Below are 24,735 nucleotides of genomic sequence, written 5' to 3'. Positions count from 1 at the left end.
AGGTATATCACGTTCCTCCAGTTTTGAATCCACCGAATGTCTGTTGGAATATCCGAATATGAATAAATTATAGAAACGTTCGACACATTCTTCAACACTGATTCATTTTTGATGTATATACCCTCAGAATTTTTGCCAACATCGGACCTGTAGTGACTAGGGGTGTAAGTGAGTTGAGCTAATCGTGAGCTACTCGAGATCGACTTGTTAAAAACTCGACTCGAGCTCGAGTTAAATGAGCCCGAGCCGACCTTGAGCTCAACATAAGGCTCATTTATTAAATGTGCTCGAGCTCGAGCTTCTGTTACCAAGTTTGATCAGGCTCGCAAACCTAAATGGGCACACACACACACAGACACACACACACACACACAAACACATACACACACACACACACATATATATATATATATATATATATATATATATATATATATATATATATATATATATATATATATATATATATAGAGAGAGAGAGAGAGAGGGAGAGAGAGAGCTAGGTTCAAGTATTCTAACTAATTATTGTGCGGATGTGTGGACAATGTTATTCTATGAAAATTACTAAGAGAATAAGTTGTTTAGCAATGCGAATACGTTCAACCTTACAAAAAATATCGTCATTTTCATGCATTCTCGCTAATTATTATTTATTTTTGTTCTCACACATCGTTTTTCACTCATTTTCATTCTGAGAGAATACGACCCAATAAACAGTCTAACAACATTCTAAAAGAAATGAGACTAATAATAATAAGTGTATAATAACCTTATAGACGATTTAATTAGTGAAAATGTGTGTTAATGACATTATTTATGTAAGATTGAACGTATTTATATAATCAAACAACATATTTTCTTTATCATTCTTAAAGAATAGCATTGTCCATACGTCCGCACAATAATTAGTTAGAATAGAATAACCTAAGCCTATATATATATATATATATATATATATATATATATATATATATATATAAGTATAGAATTTTTATTTTTATTTTATATATTACATTCTACTAATAAAGTTAAACTTTTATTTTAATATATTTTGATCGGCCCATCCATTTTTTTTCAATTCAATTTCTAGAGCATACCTTCACACGCATAACATCTAGCCATCTATGGTTTTGTATTGAGTAGTGAAGTTGCATAAATGAAGATTCGTTTATTTTTAGTCTTTTTTTTAATTTGGGAGTTTAACTACTATTTTTTGTAATTTGAGTGTTTACTATTTATGTTCTTATCATTGGTTATATTTTATAGACATTAAACCATTGGAAATATGGAGTGTATGTTCTAATGTTGGATTATTCACTTGAATGTATGATAAACAAACAAATGAGCTCATAAACGAGCTCGAGTCGAGCCTAGGCTCGCATAAAAAACAAAACAAGTCTGATCTGAGCCGAGCTTGAGTATTTTATTTTTCCCATGAGCCGAGCATGAGCTTTGAAACTAGGCTCGAAACGAGTCGAGCTTGAGCTCAAGCCCAAATGAATATAAGCGAGCTCAAGCCGAGCTTGGGTGTGTTCGGGCTCGGCTCAGCTCATTTACACCCTTAGTAGTGACGACAACCACCGTTCACCTCTCCGAAGATATTATTTCTTCCTTCTTTTGGTCACGCTGTGGATTACTTACTAGATCTTCCTCTTGCACATTGTTAAAATCAAAGTCATTAGACTTGTTTTTGTAATCATCTGAATCATCTTCAGATTGTGTTTCTACTTTCGGATTGCAAATGAAGGAACCCATCCGTCTCTATCTTCCTTAACACTCAATCTGAATTTCTTATCTCGCCAAACGACATCGACTATTATATTCAACTGGCTATCAGTTTTTGCTAGAATGCACACCCTCCCAAATGAAACATTAGCAGTTTCTATTGGGTATCCACAAGGAACTAGGATACGACCCAATTTGCTTGCAAAACCATATAAAAAAATTAGGGATAATCCAAACTGACCTTGTAGTTTAATAGTGTAATGGATCCCATTTACCGATTTACGTAGCAATGCAAACCATGACATCTAGTAATCCTTTTTATTATTTAGAAACTTGTCTGCTTTAAACGTATCCTTGAAGTCCATTAGGATAGTTAATCCACCAAGGTACCTGATGCAACTATTAATCAATATATATTCTATATCTCTCTAATTTTATAAATGAAAAGAAATTAGATAAGTTTTCAAAATCCTTCATCTTATCTACAAGACAACTTTTTAACCAGTTTTGTGAACGGGGTTGAATACTCAAAGGAACAACTATTGAGGTAGTATTGTTCTATACCTTATTGACCATCGATATTCCTCATTCTTTTTTACTTTGATGTAAAATTTACATGTCCGTCTTCATCATGCCCCTTTTATTTCTATCAAACTTCACCACATTTACATTAAGCACTAAATTCCCCATTTTGAATCCACAAAGTTTCCTTTCCATGTCTTCACTATTAGATATGTTTATAAATCTTGCAAAACCAAAGTTTGCGCCTTGCCTATCCTTTTTCTTGGAAATATAAGCATCTATCAATCTCCATGTTATCGTAATACCCTCCACAAATATACTTCTTTCCACATATCTGCTATGTTAACATAAAAGGAAGTGGTAATACTTCTAAGTTCCATATGATATCTCTCTTTGCCTTGATACTCTGGTTTACTTTGATGGTAGACCTCTGTCCATCCTTGATCTTCATATGGGTCGCCTGAGTCTCTATATATTGTATTTCTAGTGTTGGTGAATAATAAAATTGCTTGTATCTTAGTAAGTGGTCTACAAGGTCCTTACTCAAAAAGTGTGCCACCTCAGTACCACATCAACTTCACTATTTCCTTACTAGTCGTTGTAACGACCCAAAAATCCTTCTGTTAATGATGTTAGCTTTCTATTACTCAAAGAAACATTCATGTGAAAGATTTTAGTTTTATGATTCTAAAATGGAATAAATTAAATAAAAAAATATATTTAACTAATATCGAAAAGATGTAATTTATATTTAAAGGGTATATAATTTAATAAGTTGGGTTTGTGAACAATAGGATTAATATAATCCATTTAATTGGCTTAAATGATGTTGAGGGGATAAAGTGTCAATAAAATAAACCTAATATCTTAAATTATCTAGGGTTGGGGTAAATATGGTTCAAGGTTGGAAGTTTAGGGACCAATTGCAAAAAATTATACATACTCCCCACGAAGCCCATCTAGCGGGTTTAAGGAGGTCATGTATTATCTTCATGTGGCCTAATCGTACACATCAAGGTCTCTTCCCACCTATTCTTGGGTTGACGCTACATCAATGGTAACAAAAGAAAGTGTCAAGATTTGTAGTATTGGTGACCTTGTAGTATTGGTATGTCTTGATTCTTTGTTCCTATTGAGTTCTTGTCCCAATTACATGTTGAATCTGTAGAAGTTATGAGTTGAATTGCTTCTCATTTGTTGACTAATCTCGTTCTTATTCATCTCAATTCTTATGGATTCTCATATGGCCGGATTTCCAGCCATATTGGATGTGTTCTTTGCTATTTATTTATGTAAAAATTCCTTTTGAAAACACTTCATTATTTGTTAGAATTGGTTACAATCTTGGAGTCAGATGTTTTCTTTTGTTGCAAGAATTCATGCTTTTGTTATCTTCAATTCCAGTGAGTATTTTAAGTAAAAATACCATGTTTTGAACCATCCAAAAAGTTCTTCAAAAAACTCCCTAAGTATCTTGATATGTGGCTTAATGGTAGAGGAAACCAAAACCTTATTGGTGTTTTCTCTTTTAACAATGTACTTTGTTTTTCCCTTAAAAGCAATGTACTTTGAGTCATGGTTTGTGATTGAAATTGTCCTTTTGACTCCTTGACATGTTGCTATTGTTAAGAACTCAATTTCCATCTTTATAGTCGTTTTTTGTTGTGGCTTAATGGGTTAAGTTGTCAATTAGCCCTTAAAACTCAAAGCTGGGAATTGTAGGAAAATATCTATTCTGCCCATGTTTTATAAAATAATATAAAAAAAATCATCGGGAGTCGGATTTAGGATCTGTAAACTCTCAAATTTAAAGTTTGAGTCTAGTTTGTCCCTGATTTTCCCAGGACTTGATGTTGTCTCTAACCAAGATGAAAATTGTCTTCTTCACTAACTGGTTAGAAATTAGTTGCACTGATATGCAGAATTCTAAAATTCATAGAACATTCTAGAAAATTCTAGAGAAAAGGTATTGTAACTTTTGCAGGCTTTGGTTGTGCTAAAGTGGCTTTGAACAGGCTGTTGTTTCGGGTCAAAATATGAGAACTTGGCCTAGTAACTAGTTTACATGTTTGGGGTATAGAATAGCTATATTTGATCTTGTATACTTATAGTAATCTCTTTATTTGCCTTATATTATGGGAAAGCTTAATACCTCAGGTACTACAAGAATTGAAGTGTGGAAAGGGTGCTTTTTGACAAAGGTGAGTCATTTCATGTGTGGTTTAAGCACTAGTTTGGAAGGATAACATGCATCTATACTTGTGTTCTTGTCTATTGATGTTATGTGAAGTTAGAAACTGAATGTCAAGGGTAAAATATAAGTTGGACATGTAATGTTATTGATGATGTAACTAAACTTAGGAATCTCTTGTATGCTAGAGTTCTTAAACTAGTCATTTGGTGCAATTTGAGAGGGTTAGGTCCATGTTAGAAGTGAGGACTCTTGTGTGGTTATTATGATGATATGCATGTTATACTTCTATTTTGTCATTTTTTATTGAGACTAGGATATTCATGCTAGAAGTTGTTTATTGGAAGGTGTATCTGATTACATGTTACCACATGATGATATGTACATTTATGTTGATATTGTTGGATATAGTGTCTAAGTCCATAATTTTATTTGGTATGTACTTGACCCGACCCGACATGGTCCATTTGGGTTGCATGGCATTGCAATACTTGGATAGACAAAATGAGAGAAAGTACACTTGTGATTATTAATATATTATAAGTTCTAATATATTAATAATAGTATTATTTAATTAGTATTGATCAAGTAGTAATCTAGTATTAATTTGGTGATCAAAGTGAGACTAATTAAATATATAGGGTTGATTATGACAATCATCAATTCTTTTATGGTGGATTAATGATCCATGGTTTATGGGTTTGGTTATAACCATATGGAGCTCCATGGATAGTCCATGGGAGTTACAAACCCATGGGTCATGAGAAATGAAGAGTCATGACAATTAGGGTTTACATTTGTAACTCCTAATTATGACACATCATAAAAGAAACCCTATAGCATGCAAAATCGGCACTAGAGTATTCTTGTGAGGGCATAGCCGATTTTGAAGTGTAGAAGTATTCTTTCTAGTTATTCCAAGGTTGTAGTGTTGTGTGAAGCATTTGAGGCACAACATTTGGGGTGTTAGGCTCACAAAGTCTTCAAGGAATCCAAGCAACAACGAGGTATGTATTTCTACTAGTTTTTATGTTTTATATATTCCCCATGCCATGCTAGTTAGGAAATAACCTTGAAAAATAAATTTGCATGTATATAGAGAAAACATAGATTCAAGGTTATTAGGGTTGCATGTACACTTAGGAAGTGTTAGAATGCTCAAAACCCATCAGTGGTATCAGAGCCTAGGATTGTTTTCTGTATACTTGATGCAAAACTGCTTAAAAATCGAAAATTCTGCACTCTGACGACTGGACTCGCCGAGTTCATGGGGAGGACTCGCTGAGTCCATGAACAAATTCGTCCTACTCGTCGAGTAGGATCATGCACTCGACGAGTAGGAGCGTGCTGGGCAGTTTTTTTTTCGTGTTTTGTTGCTAGAAATGGATTAAAATCATTATCCCAATTTGTTTTGGACTTGTAAAATCTGTTTTTCAAAATGATAATGATTATGTTAACCCATTTTACATGACTTTTATTAATTTTCAAGTATTGTATATGTTTATATGATTTCTTGAAATTGCTTGACATGAATTTGTGTTCTTATGAGTTTTTAGAAGATCATAGGAATTATGTGTAACCTCCATGTGTGTTTAATTCATGATCTTAATGGCAATGATGGTGTCCATAACTTGTCCTCAAGTTGTGGATAACCAAAAGTCACTTCTTTAAATTGTGATTAAAGAACTAAAGAGGTTTCATAAAATGAAGAGTCTTCATTTTTATGAACCATTAAAACTCATAAGTTACAAATTGAAGAGACCTGGAATAGTTTCAATTCTTGCCCTCAAGTTTTGGAATTTGAAGAGTCTTACTCTTTAATACTTTAATTCCAAATTAAACCTTAGATTTTTAAAAAGTTTAAAAAATCAACACTTATACTATTATTATAATTTTATTATATAGATATGTATAAGAATATGTCATTCTTACCGTTAGTAGGCCTCATTCACGAAGCCGGTCTATAAGGGGGGTATAAGGTTGTTGCCTATAAAATGGTGACTTAATGGGTGTCCACTCTCACCCACCGCTTCCTTGATCTGTGGATGGTCGTTAGCCGAACGGGTAGGATACGACTTTAAATGCTCATTAAAAGTATAATGAATTATAAAGTAACTATACATTATAAATTCCCAATCTTAGTTACTTTAGGAAAATGTGAAATTGGTGCTAGCCCATAAAATTACACTTTGTACCTTACCAAGTCGTTAGTGGAGCGTGTGTGGTTAACCGGCACACTAACATGGACTAGTAAGAGTGGCAAATGGTAACTTGACTTTATTATAGATCGGTGGAGCGTGTGTGGTTAACCGGCACATCGATTAGGTAATATTGTTGAGGGTACCAAGTCAATTTGTATGGTTATTCACACCTTGTTTGTGATCCTCGGCATCCCAGTCACAAACTTGAGAGGGCACAATCGAGATTCAAACATGCCATTGAAAGTTCAATGTATCTCAAAAGATCTATGAGTTTCAAATCCAATTAAAACTTAATTATATTTCGTTTTTCATGGTGGAAATTGGTAAATCGTCATTTACCTACCTTTAACTATTTTATAATTTGGATTACGGCATCCCTCTTCCAGTTATAAATAGGTTATTGGGTCCTAGCCTTAATATTTCATATTGGGTGTTATATTAAGGACTTTAAATCAACTAACTTGAATTTCTCCCATTATAGATGTCTAGTTTAGACAGCTATGGTCTTCCCAAATCTTTAGGAAAAAGCTTCCTAATGAAGATGATATCCCAAATGGCAACCAAGGTGAAAGATCAATCCCTTTGTTGAGCATTAGTGGGATTGGAAATCATACTTCACTTCCTCCACCTCCTCCAATAAATCTCCCTATCCCACAAGTTTCAAGACCTGATAAGTTCTAAGTCACTCAATCCCTATTGGCAAACAAAGTCTATATGTGCTTAGGTCTTGGAGATTAAGTCACATATTGACAAGCCGGGAGAGTCGGGTGTCGAAGTCTCAAGGTAGCTGGATGTTGACTTGGTCACTCCTTGATGACAGATCACGACATGACCCTTAATGATCTTACATATTTGCTTGATGATGCTGAATCAACAATGATTTGGGGCATTGGTAAAGCAAAATTTGATTGGAAGATCAACTTCCCAAACTTCCATGGACATTGACAATGGTAACATTGGAAGTCCAGAAAAACTTTTTCTTCCCAATTGAAAGGGATTGGCCATAGTCAACTCGGTTGACCAAATGGTAAAGAGAAAGGCTAAGTCTGTGTACCGTTTCCAAAGAGTCCATATGTTTCTGTTGCCAAAGGAAGGGCATTGGTTGCGAAGCTGCCAAATTTACCTAAAAGTCCATAAGGATAGTAAAGTCAAATGTTTGACTCTGCTTTAGGTAAAGTCCATTATCTAACTTTATTAAGTTTCTATTCTGAGATTCTTATTGCATGATGTGACTGGGTCACATATTGATGTTTTAAGAATCAAAGAAGAGTGAAGAAACTTAAAGGAAGTATATGCTGATTCTGATCGTGAAGATGGATTTCGATCGCATGGTTCGGTGATCAGAATTTTGAGTTGTTACTTAAAAGTTATCATATATTTCTTAGGAATAGATAACAACAAGTTTTCCATATGGATTGTAAGGATAAGTTTTCCGCAAAGTTTTAAAAATAAAAGAAAATGGTTTTGATTTTATTTTAAGTATCCTTACAATGGCATTTGTGAAAAAGGTTGTTGCTTATATGTTTCCATTGATAAGCAATATGGGTAAATGGATTTGATTCTTTCATTAGTGGTAGTGTCATAATTTACCAAATAAGGAAAGATTCTCATCACCCAAGTTTCAATTGGATAGAAACTTGGAATCATGCAAGTTGTATTGTGTGATGAATGAGATATTTCATCTTTGGTAAATTAAGACTAATTCCTTGTTCACATTCGCATGTGAGTCAAGCGAAGGACTAAAGGATCGGGTACATTAAGTTGTGCACCAGTCAGGTCCACCACAAAGGTAGATAAGATTATTCGTTATGATTTACTAAATTTTAGTAAATATGGTTATGCTTACGAGTTTAAGTGTAATTCTGAAACATTGGAAAAGTTTCAATGTATGGCAGAATGAATAAGAAGAATCAAATAAGGCAGAAAGATAAAAGTTTCTCCAATCTGAAAGAGATGGGAGAGTACTTGTGTATTTTGTTTTATGATTATCTTAGTGATTATGGAACCATATCACAATTGATCCTCTAAGGACACCTTAGTGTGTTTGTTGCCTGAGGAGAGGAATCGTGAATTGTTGAAATGGTTTAATCAAAAGATAATTCATACTTCGTTCCAAAAACAAATCCTGGAGTAATACTCCAAGATTGTAACTTGAGTGACATAGTCTTTAGAAGGTTCATAACACTTGTCAAATGTAAGGTAAGATGTTTCCTATTCTTGGACATTTGAGATTGGTAAGTTGTGATGTTTTGGATAAAACAAAGACCAGCTAAGACCAATAGTGAGAAGTGTTGAACTTGATAAGAATCCGCACTAGCTTTTGAATATTTGTATTGTCAATAAATGGTTCTTGACAAAGAGAAGTCTTATATGTCAAGAGGACAGTGGGAGTCTAAAAGATTCTGAAATAGTTTCAAAAACTAATCAAGAGTTTTGTTAATCACTATCCCACGACTCGAGGTTTGTAACCTATCGTGTTGACATATTCTTATTTCTGTGTCTATTCCAGTTAAAAGTTGATTATGCTTGTGAGTTCTATGAGTTCTCAATTGTTTTCATAACAACCCGGAAGCAATGGTGGGCATTGTGCTACCAGGTGGCAATAAATTAAGATTGAACAAGTTCAGTCTATATGAGTTTGGATTTGTCACTAACCTTGTCTTGTGATTATGGTTATGACAAACTCACATGGATAGGAACACATACACCATAAAAATCTAAGTGTCATAAGGTTTCTCTTCGATTCATGAAAATGATGGTAAGGAAACTCTTTCACTAAGTAGATTTTGAGTAGATAGCAATTGTGAGAATGACAAAAGGTCTAAACATTATGATTACGGCATCCCTCTTCATAATTGTTTAGACACACAAGTGAGCTATCTAAGGAAAGGAGTATGGTTTTGATAAAGTCTTATCAAAGAAATTGCGTATCAGAAATCTGAACTTTGGTAGAAAAGTCAATAAAGTGTTGGTTTCTAAAAGTCCAGCTGATCTCTGGATACATGTCAAAGCTAGTAGGAGCATAAGTGTTATGCTAGTAAGATAATAATCATTATGCTAGTGGGAGGATGATGTTAATTATAGAAAACAAAAGTTTCAATTCGCCTTGAAAAAGTTGTTTTGCTATAATTAAGGGAGAGGATTTTGTACTTCACTCCAATTCTACAAGCTTAGATTGAGAATTTAATCTACTTTAGTCAAGAATATATATGAATGTTATGCTGGAATGGTTCAACATAAGGAAATTCTATATATGTTGCGTTCTCAAAATTCGATTATGATTACGGCATCCCTCTTCATAGTTCGAATTATGAAAACATGGCAAATAAAAAAAATTATAGCATAAATCATGTCCCATATGCTTTGGGTATAGGTTTGATTACATGTGCTATAATATTCATCCATTCTAAATTTTCCAAATGCCTAGGGCATTAAGATGGAAAAAGGAATAGAACTGGAAATGACTAAAATGATTAAGCAAAGTTGTCGAGGACAATCTGAGGTTTACCAAAGATTGGTTGCTCATGGACAATTAGAAGTATAGAGTAAGGACCATATTGACATATTTTGAAAAGAGGCAACTCTTGTTCATAAGTGATGGTCAAAATGGTAATATGGAATTGTCTCCATAGGTGGAAGTTATTTTTTGAATCTGTGTAAGATTAAAGAACTTAATGCTAAGAAGGATGTTCAAAGGAATGTACTTTGAATTTGAGACTTCATTTCCATGGAATTGTTTTCCATTGGAATACTTTTTAATGTCTGTTGCCAAGTCTTTGTGACTTCTGTGTATAGTCATTACAAGGGGATCATTGCATATAAGTTTAGAATCTAACAGATTACAGTAAATGGCAAGAGTTTGGTATTCTTGCATTTACAACGAGGATTGGAATTGTGAAATGAGCATCATTGGAATATTGTCAATTGATCTATGTGTAAACATAGTATGCATACTTGGAGTATGGCATAATTGTTGTTTGGAAAAACATAGTGTACATGCTTGGAGCATGGGACAACTAATGTTTTAATTCAAGCATAAAGTTGATTAATCGAAACATAAATAATGAGTAATCAATATGGTGCTTAAATAAAAGGTGTTTTTATTTACACTCAAAGTGTTGGGGCCATATAAGATTAGTATTATTCTTGTGTTTCACTTTGCATGTTTTGACTTCCAGAATAATTATGTTATGGTATATATCATATTATTCAAACCATCCACAGTCAGTCATATGTTGGAAGTAGATATGAATCAAGACTGTCATGAATTTGGCTTGTATGATTTGTCTAAAGTGCTTTAGACAATGCAATGGTTGCTACAACATTCATGAGTACTCATAAGGGCTGAGTATTGGATACAACCCACGCTCACTTGCATCACTTCATGGAATTTATCTCGAATGATCGTGAGACGGTAATATCATATAAATCTTCAAACCTAGAGATATGAGTTGTTGACTATGAGTTGGTTATTCATTGATTGTACGAAAACGCATTGGTAACTCGATGTTATAAAACTGCCTTTGTGAATAATTCAACAAGTAGTTAGTACAAGCATATCAGTCGAAGTTTATCTGTTCCTTCTAGAAATAGAAGTGATATATGGGCCCCTCGATGATTTGGTTTTGACTTATGTATCGGGCCTGGTCAGAACCTAATTGATGTGTTCAATTTAGCTCTATGTCGAAACAAATCAGAGATCGAGAAACAAATGCTGGACAATAAGTAAGACCATGTTCCATGTGTTTGTCCGGCTGATATCATGAGAACAGAGGATTATATGATCACTTATCTTAAATGGCATATCATCATCATCTCAGTTCCGAGAGACTTTGAAAGAGCTACGATTGCTAGTCGGATTTTGAAGTCATATTTGCAAATATAGTTATTAGACTTATCCAAGTGGGAGACTGTTGGATGTAGTGTCTAAGTCCATAACTTTATTTGGTATGTACTTGACCCGACCCGGCATGGTCCATTTGGGTTGCATGGCATTGCAATACTTGGATAGACAAAATGAGATAAAGTATACTTGTGATTATTAATATATTATAAGTTCTAATATATTAATAATAGTATTATTTAATTAGTATTGATCAAGTATTAATCTAGTATTAATTTGGTGATCAAAGTGAGACTAATTAAATATATAGGGTTGATTATGACAATCACCAATTCTTTTATGGTGGATTAATGATCCATGGTTTATGGGTTTGGTTATAACCATATGGAGCTCCATGGATAGTCCATGGGAGTTACAAACCCATGGGTCATGAGAAATGAAGAGTCATGAAAATTAGGGTTTACATTTGTAACTCCTAATTATGACACATTATAAAAGAAACCCTATAGCATGCAAAATCGGCACTAGAGTATTCTTGTGAGGGCATAGCCGATTTTGAAGTGTAGAAGTATTCTCTCTAGTTATTCCAAGGTTGTAGTGTTGTGTGAAGCATTTGAGGCACAACATTTGGGGTGCTAGGCTCACAAAGTCTTGAAGGAATCCAAGCAACAACAAGGTATGTATTTCTACTAGTTTTTATGTTTTATATATTCCCCATGCCATGCTAGTTAGGAAATAACCTTGAAAAAGAAATTTGCATGTATATAGAGAAAACATAGATTCAAGGTTATTAGGGTTGCATGTACACTTAGGAAGTGTTAGAATGCTCAAAACCCATCAGATATACCTTTGATGTGTGATTGGAAGATGTAGTATGCCATGGATTAACTATAATAATAATTCAGTAGCATGATTACATAATGGTATTGGTGAGGTGTGTGTTTTGCCCATGTGAGAGAATTAATTAATTATTTAATTAATTAAAATAAAAGGGGAATACACATAGCGGGATGAAAATGGTAGTAACCTAACTTAGGTATATGCCCTTACGAGATATCACAATGGAAGGATATAGTTGGAGGAGAAAGCACTTAAGCTAAGTCGACACCGAATGATTTTCTAGTTGACCATTTCGAGAGATGGTTTTGGTGCACTTATTGTAAGAGAGCTGGAGTGATGCATGGCTACTCGGAGACGTCGGATCAAGCATCATTTTTAGGTGTAGGTATGCTCATGAAGGTACCGAATACCACCCTCGAATGCCAATGCATCGTGCTCGTACATGCGAATTCGGAGTAGTGAAGGAGGAGAACCAGGGACAGTGTTACAGGTGGGAGTCATGCCCCATTTGGTGCACTGGGTCTCCAAGTCACGTTAGTAGCAAACGGGGTCATTATTTGGGGAGTTTTAGCCATGTAACAGACCTAGTTAGCGAGGGACATTAATAGTAATTAAGGCTAAGCAAATAAACTATTAATTACTATGATGAAAGAATATATGGATTAATGTATACATGTATATATTAATAATTATTGATATATATTGTATGGATTGATGTGATTACATGACTTGACATAGTGTAGGTGTATGTTTTGTTTCCATGCTTATGTGCTTGAGATTGACTCACTGCGTTGATGCTGACACTTGTTTTTTTGCCTGTTATTGTGGATTTTTCATTGGTACATGTAGCTTGATATTGATGGCCTGGTGAGGTTGAGATCTTTTGGGTAGCTATAGTCTTTTGATTAGTAGTGATGATACCAGTTTAAGACTTCATGTGATGTTTCATTTACACTTGGTTTTGATACTTGTTTTGGTTGGGTTTTACAACTTTGGATTTTGACGGATTATTTTTGAAAGATTTTCTAAGTGACATTGGTGATATTTTATTAATAAGACTTCCACTAACGATTTCTGATATAAATTGGTTAAAAAAAAAGAAAATTTTTGGGTAAAAAATCACGGTGTTACAGTCGTTACTCATATTAGGAAATACTCGCCATTCTACATCATCTATAAAATTTCATTTTTTATCTATTTTAATTACATAATTTTAATAAAAAAAACATAACATTATTTAAAACAAAATTTTTATCAGACCAAATAAAAATTACATTACTATATTGAAAATGAAAAAAGCCTCACCGTACTCATCCTCATCGATATGGTTGTGCTACCTTATATAAATGTGCTCCGTCAAATCTTTTAGAAGATTGTTGTGGATTTTTGAGTTTTGTATTTCAAAAGTCTCATCTGGTATTCAGGGCTACCAACTTGTCTTTTTATAGGTGGGTGAAGTACATCATTCAGGGCTACCCTTATCTTTTATTACCATATTATGCAAAATGACACGATCAATAATTACCTGATTTATTTTTCTCTAACATGTGATCGTATGGGGTGTTTTATTATGTTAATTTCTTCTCGAGCTCACCAAATTCTTGTTCAACATCCTTCATTGCTGATTATTGTGCTAACTTGAATAGTTTTATTTTTCATCTTATAGTTGTGTATGTTATAACAAATGCAACATACCCCAGATATATCCGATCTCCAAGGTAATACCCAAACTTGTATTCATTTCCATTCACAGCATACGAAAAATCAGGTGCTTTAGCCTACAGAAGGTCATTGAATATCAACGATGCACCTAGCACATTTAGGTCATTGTTTGGCATTGTCATGCCAACGAATGCATGCCAAAACCATGCATTGTTTGTAACACTCCAATTCAAGTATTACCATAGTAGCCCTTGAAGTTTTAACTATTTCATATTAAGTCCCTTAAGTACGCTGGACATACTTTCTGAGTACGCTTAACGTACCGTGCATAAATGATCGTGGAGGGCCAGCACGTACGTTGGGCGTACCAAGAGTACGCGGGGCGTACGTAACGGATGTCCAAACCCTAATTTTCGGACTTGAGGCCTGTATAATCATCATTATCTCATTTGAGCTCCACCCTAATCAGGCTCCTTCACCTTCAAACATCCCTAAAAACCCTAGAATCATTAGAGAGTGTGTTTTGAGCTTAAGGAGTGCATTTGTGGCCATTTTAGTGTCCATTCAAGAAGGAGGAGTTGCTAAGCAAGCTTAGAGTGATATTGGGCTTCAAGAATTTGCATCTAGTTCACCTTGAAGAGCTTATGGAGGTATAAAGATTTGATATTGCAACCTTATTCACTAGATCTAGCTAGGGTTTTCTATTTTGTCCCTTTAGTTGGTTTTGGACCTCCTCTTGAGAGTTGAGCAACTCCAGAGGCTGAAATGGTTAGATCTGAAGTCATTTGGTCCATTCATAGCATAAAAATGAAGTCTTGATGGGTGTTTTGACCTCATGCATGGATTAAGACCCTTGGAAAGGTCTTCATGGGTTGTTGGGAACATATGGAACATGCAAATGCATAAAGTTGCCAACTTTATGCCCTAGGACGTCTTAATGAGCTCAGATCTGATTATTGGACATTAGAAAATCGAGTATTAAGCACTTAATGGAAGAAATTGCTTAATGTGTTAGTACGTTGGGCGTAACTTAGCGTACGCAGCGCGTACCAGGGTGGTACGCTAAGCGTACGCACAACAGATGGACTTGGACTTGTTTTGGGCTTGTAAGCTTTTGGGCCTTGATTAGTCATTGGGCCTGGTCACGTTTTAAATTGATAGGCCAACTTATCTGTTTTGGGCCATTGTTTCTATGGTTGGGGTTTATTGGGCCATGAGGCCCATTAATGATATTGGACATGGACTTTGGGCCCATTAGCAAAGGAAGATTTTTGGGCCATTGTGAAATGACTTGGGGTTTGGATTCTTCAATTGGATTGTGTTTAGTCCTAACCTTGAGTAATGTTATTATTATTCAGCACATGTGGTTACAGACTGTTAGGAGAGCAGCTTTCGGATTCAGCAGACAAAGATGAGTATTCTCACCGTACCAATGGGTCTACGGCACCAAGGCCGGCCCATTTTATGATATGTGGTACACTAGTTGTAGTAGAGATATGTGGTATGATAGTTAGCTTTATGCTAAGTGGTATGCTAGTGATTATGTATGTTATTGCATGGAAGACCCCGCGGGAGCCCGTGGCAATTGGATTTAAGACCATGTGGGGGAGCCCGTGGCATTCTTAGGTAAATACCATGTGGGGGAGCCCATGGCATGCTGGTATAAGACCCTGGGGGGAGCCCACGAAATCCGTATATGTTTATGTATGTGTTAGGTAGTATGATAGATACATCTATGATATATGATATGTTAGTTGATTATATATGTGATTTGCATGGAAGACCCCGGGGGAGCCCGTGGCAGTTGGATATAAGACCATGTGGGGGAGCCCATGGAATTCCTAGGCAAAGACCATGGGGGGAGCCCATGGCATGAAGGTATAAGACCCTGGGGGGAGCCCCCGTGGGGTATGCTCTGGGGGGCTCACTAAGCATTAGCTTACAATTTGTGGATTTGTTTCAGGTACATCTGATCCCAATGGCAAGGGCAAGTCTTGATGGCGCGGCGTGCACTCTCACTCGAGCATTTTATGGGACACTCTGATATTTTGAAATAAGTTGTATTTGATATGGGTTTTGAAAACAATTGTAATTGGATTTCGTGGATGATGGAAATGTGTTTTGGTTAATTAAAAATGAAAATTTTCTTTTGAATAATTGGGTCGTTACATTGTTTCGCACTACTGCTTCTAGCATTATAGCCGACACTCCATGATCACCCCTTATGAATTTACCTGAGCATGCATTCAAGCATTTTTCCCACTCCAAATGTGTACAATCAATGCTACCAATCGTTCCTAAGAAACCGTGTGTAGCTTGATGTACAACGTACAACTATTGAACATCACTTATTATATGCTTCTGCAAATATATTTCACTGTATTTGTCTATTAAACACTCACAAAAGGTGTGTACACATTCTCGAACGGTTCTATCAGACATCTTTAAATACCCATCTTGTGCATCGACAGCGTTGCCATATACCAAAATCCTAATTTTTGTTGTACGCTTTTGTACATGACTAAAGCATTGTCTACCTCTAGCATCCCATATCCATTGAATCTATTCGTAGTTAGCTTCTAAATCATTCATTATACGCATGAATAAGCTTCTATTGATACAGAAACGACGTTTGAACTGAGTATTGTCGTATAGAAAATCAACGACAAAGTAATCACATACCAAAATTATGTCTGCAACCTCACGATTCATGTTGATTGAATTCCTAGTCCTATTTATGGCGTTTGAACTTTCATATTCTTGAACCATCAATGTAACTGCCGCTTCCAGCAATGAGTGGAAAAACATATCATCGTCATCGGATGAAGATGAAGATGACGAATTGTTCATTGTAACGTCCCAAAAATCACAACTAAAAATTTTCATTTTTAGTTATATAAAAACATAGGTTTCCAAGAGACAAATCAGAAAATCATAAGTATCATAATACAATCATCCCAAAATCAGAGTATCAAATCATGCGGAAATCATGAAAACTGTCGAGGTGAGTGTACAGTCAAGCCTTCGCCTTCCTGCGATCATCTGAAGTACCTAAAACGCATTTAAAACCACAAATGTAAGCACGAAGCTTTGTGAGTTTCCCCAAAATACCACATACAATATGTATACCATAGAACATAACTGTAACGTGTCCGTAATAGTTCCAAGTCCGGATTGACTTTATCAGGTCCATATCAACCCTAGGTTCGTATCAACCCTGATTCTTTATTGACTTTGAGTCCATATCGACTCTATCGGGTCCATGTCAACCCACATGCACATAACATACAAGCATACAACAAGAGTCACGCAAACAACAAGCCCAAAACGACACCTAGTGTCCTATAATATAGTGAGAAGACTCACCTCACATATAATAGCTAAGCACCACAGCTCTCGCACAATGCAAACTGGTACTATGAAACACCTACTCAACAATAAGGAAGTACTCTCAGTCTATACCCTAAAACCCTTACGTTGACCAAAAGTCAACTATGATCAAAAGTCAACGATCAAAGTCCACTTCAATAGGTCTCCACGTCATGACCACCCATAGGTCATGTCGTGTTCACTCCATGAAAAAACAGTAGGGCCATCCCCCAATCACCACGTCATGACGACCTAAATGTCACGTCGTGGGAAATGGGTTCCCACAACTTAACAAATTCAACTCTTAATCTATTAAGCCACTCATTCTAACTTTCTAGAAACCTTCCTAGAGCCTAATATATTACAAAGATCGGTGCTTTTCACTCATGCATGTCCAATGCAAGTCTAAAGCTCAACTTAGGTGAAAATTGGAAGAAAAAGCACCAAAATCTCATGCATGGAGTCCAATCCACCATCAAACTTTAGATCTGAGACTTTTGTTTATTAAAGGACCACAATGATCCATAAAGTTGCTAACTTTATGGATTCCATGCTTTCAATTCAACTTATACATGGAGAAAAGTGGGTAAAACCTAGATCTAGCATGCTTAAATGAGAAAGACAAGAACTTAAGGACTTATGAGGGTCCAAAAACAACACAAGATAGTAAGGAGGAGGCTTGGTTGCTGAAACAATGCACCAAAGGGACGTTCTTCTTCAACAAAGAGCTACAAACCACCAAAAGAGCTCTCAATATCAACAATAGAGGTTAGGTTTCTTTAGGGAAGATAGGGAGGTGATGGAGGTTGAGGGTATGCAAACCCTAGCCCCATCACTTCCCTTAAATATGGTGCAAAACACAGAATTAGGGTTAACCCCCAGGTGGTCGTCACATCGTGACTACATACTTGTGACATCGTGACCCATAGGTAACTGGATCGTCCCGGCGGGGTTGCTCTAACTCAGATGGCCCTGAGAAGCGTAGCACTCCGGTAACGGATCCTTTTGCAGGTGAAGGGGCAGAGCGTTCCCCGGTATCTCTTGGCAATAGTTTACCTTTCTAATGTTGTACCTTGATGAGTGGGAGAGGTAGCCGAATTAGGATATCACTACTGGCACAGACTGCGCCGGAAGTTGCGATCCTAAAATGAACTAGAACAATGAACCACCCATTACCAAATTAGACTCCTAGTTTAGTTAACATCGGCTTATCTGTCAGTCATTTTGGTTCTGTCGCTCAGTTGATTGAAGGAATTCAGACGAAATGTCCACGGTCTGGTGTTGGAGGGAGAGACAAAATTCATCTCATCGCATGGGAGAAGGCTCTCCGAAGCTTCGATTTGCAGGCTTGGGCTGGAGCTCTAGCTAGTTGGACTATAAGCTAGTTATTCCGGTCTACTTGTTGGGCAGGCTGGCCCTCCTTCATCCCTTCGTTCCAATCCATCCATACTACTATGGGAACCCGTACTAATTGCCCTTGCACTAATACCGATAAGGGGAGCATCGGTCAGAAGATAAGGGGAAAAATCGCACATACTTCTATACAGGGGAAGGACCTTATAATTATAAGAAATGAAAGATTTCAAAAAAGTCAGCCTATAAGAAGAAACCGAAGCTACTAAGCCTGGAATTAATCGCTCTCTATGTAAGTTCCTCTTTAGCAATAAGCCCTGTGAAAGAAAGATGGATATGTGCTTCTGTATCGATGGTGTAACGCCTAGTTCCTGGTATGCATTTAACTTTATTATTTTATTCATTTTGGAAGGGCTACTCGACGAGTTGGTGGCCGTAACTCGTCGAATAGAAGGCAGAATATGCGCGGGTTTTAAGTGAGCTACTCGACGAGTCGAAGCCCTGACTCGACGAGTAGGACAGGCTGGATGAAACCCTAATCTTTAGGTCTTGCACCCTATTTAAGTATCATATCTGGCCTCCATCCCAGCCTCCATCACCTCCAAACCCTAATCTCGAAACCATAATTAACCTTGAGTGATCTTGACCTATTTCTTGCCATTTTGTGATTTAAAGATAGAAGAAGGAAGCAAAAGCTTGGAGTTGCAGAAGGAGGGTCGAAGATCCAGAGCTAAGGAATCATTTTTGTCTTGATTGAGGTATAAAGCTTATACCTTGCCTGCTATTCACTTAGATCTCCTTCTTAGCTTGTATGTTGTCATTTTTGGACCATTTCCAAGGTTATTATGAGATTTGAACTCTTGTGGATGAAAGGACTTCAGATCTGGGAACTCTTGAGCTTTAGAAGCTCAAAGTTGCCACCTTTATTCAGCCCTGGCTCTATTCTTTGACTTAGACCTCCATGTTAGCTTGTAATGGGTGTTTTAGCTTCATAACACCATGCATGCACGAAAAGTTAGCAACTTTACGTGTAATTCTAGTCCAAGGAGTCCAGATCTACAAGTTAGAGGCATTGGAATAGATTAGAATCGACTGAATGGATATGTCACAAGGAGGACTCGACGAGTTGTTCTTGGACTCGGCGAGTAGGGTTGTGAACCCTTAACCATTTACTGGTTGTGAGTGAAACTATTGAGTTTAGGAGATGACTCTGTGAGTTGGATAAGTTTAGGACTCAGAAGCTGAAGAACTCGACAAGTCCAAGGAGGGACTCGACGAGTTAAAGTCGATATGTCCCAATGTTATGACAAAAAGAACTCGACGAATCTGGGAAGGGACTCGATGAGTTGACTTAGTTCACCACGGGTCTGAGTTGTTCATGAACTCGTTGAGTTAGGAGATGACTCGATGAGTGGGGTTGACTGGGAGTTGACCTTGACTTTGACTTTGACTAAGTATTATTGTGATATTGATAGTCGGGGAGTCGTTGGAGAAGCTATCAGATATTCCTCACCGCGAGTTTTTGCAGACAGCTTTGCGAGGTGAGTTTTCTCCTCTAGGAATGGGTCTAAGGCACCAAGGCCGGCCCGTTTAGATAGTAGTAGTTCCAGACCACGGTCTGATGTCGGGCGGGGCCCGAAGTAGGTTTATATGTTTTTTGGATTTAGATCCGATGTCGGGGCGGTCCCGAGGAATGATTGTATGCTTGATGTCTTTGTGATTCTTGCATGTGTTTGCTATGTGTTATGTGTTCCGGGCTTAGGTCCGATGCCGAGGCAAGCCCGAGGAATGCCTCGGGACTATCTTATGATAGTATGTTCCGGACTCCGGTCCGATGCCAGGGCGGTTCTCAAGGAATGTTAGTATGTTTCCGGATTTAGGTCCGATGTCGGGCGGGGCCCGAGGAATGTTTACATGCTAGGGTTATGTGCTTATGTTATATGTTTGTTGATATGTATATGTATCCCGAGATCTACTCGATGTCGGGCGGGGCCCGATGCTGAATAGGGTTCGATGCCGGGAAAGCCGATGCCGAGCTTGACTCGATGTAGCAGGGGCGGGGCCCAAGATATGTTATGTGATATGTGTATGGTATGTGGTAGTTGGGGATACTCACTAAGCTTCTTGCTTACAGTTTTCAGTTTTGGTTTCAGGTACTTCCACTAGCAAGGGGAAGGGCTCGGGATGATCGCATGACACACACCACAGTTCAGCCTGGGATTGTTTAGACTCTGATATTTTTCTCACATGATTTGATACAACATTTGACATGATGTTTCGAGATACATGATTTATGTTTTTATTTATGATGATGGATGACTTATGGTTTTATTATAAATGGTTTTAAAAAGAAATTTTTGTTCTATATTTTTGGGATGTTACAAGTTGGTATCAGAGCCTTGGTTTGAGGGATTCAGACATACTTTCGGGCGTGTCTGAACTCAAACTAAGGACATGGTATGAAAATTTTCAAAAGAAAATCATTTTTACAAAAGAATTTTGAAAAGAGAAAAAGGGTGTGGTGCATGCAATCAGCCGAGCTCAAGTAAGTACTCCTAAATTACCCATACAAGTTATGTTATGTTTATGATAATTGCATGCTAGATTAGGACTAAGGATCTAGGAAGGATGCCTTATGTGCCTATTATATGTGTATCAGCTTCATGAGAATTGCATGCTAGTTTAGGGCTAAGGATCTAGGAAGGATGCCTTAGCCCTTATGTGCCAGTTATACGTATCTCAGCTTTATGAACCGCATGCTAGTACAGATTAGTCAGTGATGGCCTAAATGTGATATGCTTGATTATGTGTACTCGATGCTCGAATGCTGCTTGCTTTGTGCTTTTAGGAGTTCTAGTTATCTCTTACTAACTAGTAAATGAATATGTTAAGTTACATATTGCAAGGATTAAATAATTTCAGAAGGTTAGGTCTAGCTCTATTGCGCAGCTCTTGTTTGAGTCCAACCGTTGTAGGGTAGGATCTCTCATTCGAAGAATTATCTAGTCTTAATGATATGTAATAGTATTCACGAGCTAGTTAGGGGGAGATAGCAGGGATTTCTTATGTAGCTGATAGCGGAGAGTGGGTTGGTGATTACCCAAGGGCAAGCCTAGGATGAGTTTAGCATGAGATCAGCAGTAGTAGTAGAAGGGACTTGGTGGAGTCGAGGCAGTTCTTGAGGAAAGTACGGATAGACGTGGAAGGTAGTATGGGCCCGTACTACTGAAAGCAGAGGATCCGTACTCGAATCAAAGAAGGCTGAGATGAATCCAGGAAACTTGTAGTATGTTAGATCCCTCGAGATATGATGAGTATACTGATGTTTGTTACAGTGTATTTTCAGCATGGCGATGCTACGCACTAGGCCGATTGGCACTTCAGGCACTGGTGAGGGATCAAGCTCGGGCTCTAGATCCGAGTAGATGTATGAGCAGACGAGGGAGTTTATTTCATCTGAGATCACGCACGACATTTTAGAGCAGACTCCTGTGATCTTTGGTTCGGTCAAGGAGGGTATTTTGGAGCTTCTGGATGAGAAGCTGAGTGAGTTTCGTACGGAGGTGGCGACCATGATGGGGTCACGCACACTGACTTTCCGGGAGTTCAGGGCGTGCGGAGCTCCCGACTATCATGGGGCTCGGGACCTCATTGCTAGCAGCAGGTGGTTGGCTGATGTCACCAACGCGTTCCGCACCAGCAGATGTCCCGAGGGGGAAAAGGTTAGACTTGCGTCCTGTCTTCTGAAGGACAAGGAACGTGACTGGTGGGAGGAGGTTGGGAGAGCCATTGGGGATGATACATTGCTAGATGCTATGACCTGGAGTGATTACTCGGCCAGGTTCAGGGCCGAGTTTGCACCTGTGATTGAGGTGCAATAGCTAGCGAGGGAGTTCCAGGATCTTGAGTAGACGACTGAGACTGTGGCGGAGATCACTGCCAAGTTTAAGGAGAGGGCCCTTCTTGTTCTGCAGTACGTGGCAGACGAGGAGATGAAAAAGGCCCAATATCACGAGATGTTGAGGAGCGACATACGACAGTTTGTGAGCCGTTCCAACTGCAAGACGCTGGAAGATATGATTGCGAGAGCTCGGGAAAGGGAGCTAGAATTAGAGATGGAGAGGAAGAGGAAACCCGAGGGGGTACAGACAGCAAGTGCAGGTAAGAAGCCCAAGGTATCAGATCACAGATCGAGGAGCCAGCAGGGCCGCAGCCGGTGTGACAAGTGCGGCAAGATGCATGAGGGTGCGTGCAGGGCGGGGAGTTCGGGCTACTTCAAGTGCGGCCGAACTGGTCATAAGAGTAGGGATTGTACAGCTACCACCACCACTACAGCAGTTTCAGATCTGATTTGCTTCCATTGCAATCAGAGGGGCCACAAAAAGGCCCATGTCCAAGTCTGGCAGCAGCAGGACAGGTGGCGGCACCCGCACCTTCCACATTGAGGATTACAGATGGCCGTCTGGGCCGGGCGGAGGGGCCCACAACGAGGAGCGGGGCTTTTCAGATTACGGCTGAGGAGGCACGTGCAGCTCCCGATGTTGTGACTGGTATGTTTTCTTTCCTTATCTCTTTATTTATATTGATTTTCGCTCATGTTTATGTGTTTTATTATAGGATCGTTCTTATTGAACGGTATATCTGCTTTGGTACTGTTTGCTTCGGGGGCTACCCGATCTTTTGTGTCGATCGCTCTTAGCAAGCGATTCGTTGGAGCTCCGGGGGAGCTAGAGTGTCCTTTGGACGTCGAGATAGCAGATGATAGGACGGTACGGGTCGCGAGGGTTTACCGCGGATGTACGCTACATTTGTTTGATGAGCAGTTTTCAGTGGACCTGGTTCCTATTCCCCTGAGAGGGAATAAGGTTATAGTTGGTATAGACTGGTTCAGCCCCAATGAGGCAGTGATTGAATGCGAGCAGCAGCTAATGAGGGTTCAGACTCCTACTAGGGGAGGGTTAGTGATTCAGGTTGAGAGGCCGCAACATGGGTTGACTCTATGTTGAGCAGCGAGAGCTAGGCGCTACCTTTAGCAGGGGTGCGTAAGTTATATCGCCTATGTTATGGATACCCGGGATACGGGTAAGGTGACAGTGGATGATGTACCGGTAGTGCGAGAGTACCCGAACTTATTCCCGGAGGATCTGCCAGGGGTACCTCCGGAGAGGCAGGTCGAGTTCAGGAATGACCTAGTTCCTGGTGCGGCTCCGATAGCCAAGGCACCGTATCGGTTGGCTCCTACCGAGATGCAGGAGTTGTCTACGTAGCTGCAGGAGCGGGTCGCATCGCATGTGTATTGACTACCGGGAGCTGAACAAGGTAACGGTGAAGAACCGTTACCCACTCCCGAGGATAGATGATTTGTTTGATCAGCTTCAGGGAGCATCTTGGTTCTTCAAGATTGATCTACGGTCAGGTTACCACCAGATGCGAGTCAGGGACGAGGATGTCCAGAAGACAGCTTTTAGGACTCGCTATGGGCACTATGAGTTCGTGGTGATGCCGTTCGGGCTCACCAATGCTCCAGCCGCGTTCATGGACCTCATGAACCGAGTGTACAGACCGATGCTGGATCGGTCTGTGATTGTTTTCATCGATGATATCTTGGTATATTCCAACACCAGAAGCAGCATGAGGAGCACCTGAGGGAGGTGCTGGAGACACTGAGGAGGGAGAGACTTTTTGCAAAGTTCTCCAAGTGTGAATTATTGTGCGAGGTGCAGTTTCTGGGGCATCTCGTCAACCAGAAGGGTATTCTGGTTGATCTGACCAAGATAGAGGTCGTGATGCAGTGGGAGGTTCCGAGGTGTTCAACTGAGATTCGGAGTTTTCTTGGTCTAGCGGGTTATTACAGGAGATTCATCCAGGATTTCTCCAACATCACCGTTCCCTTGACCCGACTGACCAAGAAGTCAGTGACATTCCGTTGGGGGCCTGAGTAGCAGGCAGCCTTCGAGACTCTCAGATAGTGGTTGTGCGAGGCACCGATTTTGACTCTAACCGAGGAAGTAGATGACTTCGTGGTGTAC

The sequence above is a fragment of the Lactuca virosa genome, chromosome 4 (genome assembly GCF_052849685.1).
Source record: "Lactuca virosa cultivar CGN04683 chromosome 4, Lactuca_virosa_CGN04683_v6, whole genome shotgun sequence".
Lineage (NCBI taxonomy): Eukaryota > Viridiplantae > Streptophyta > Magnoliopsida > Asterales > Asteraceae > Lactuca > Lactuca virosa.
This window is presented reverse-complemented; position numbering follows the sequence as displayed.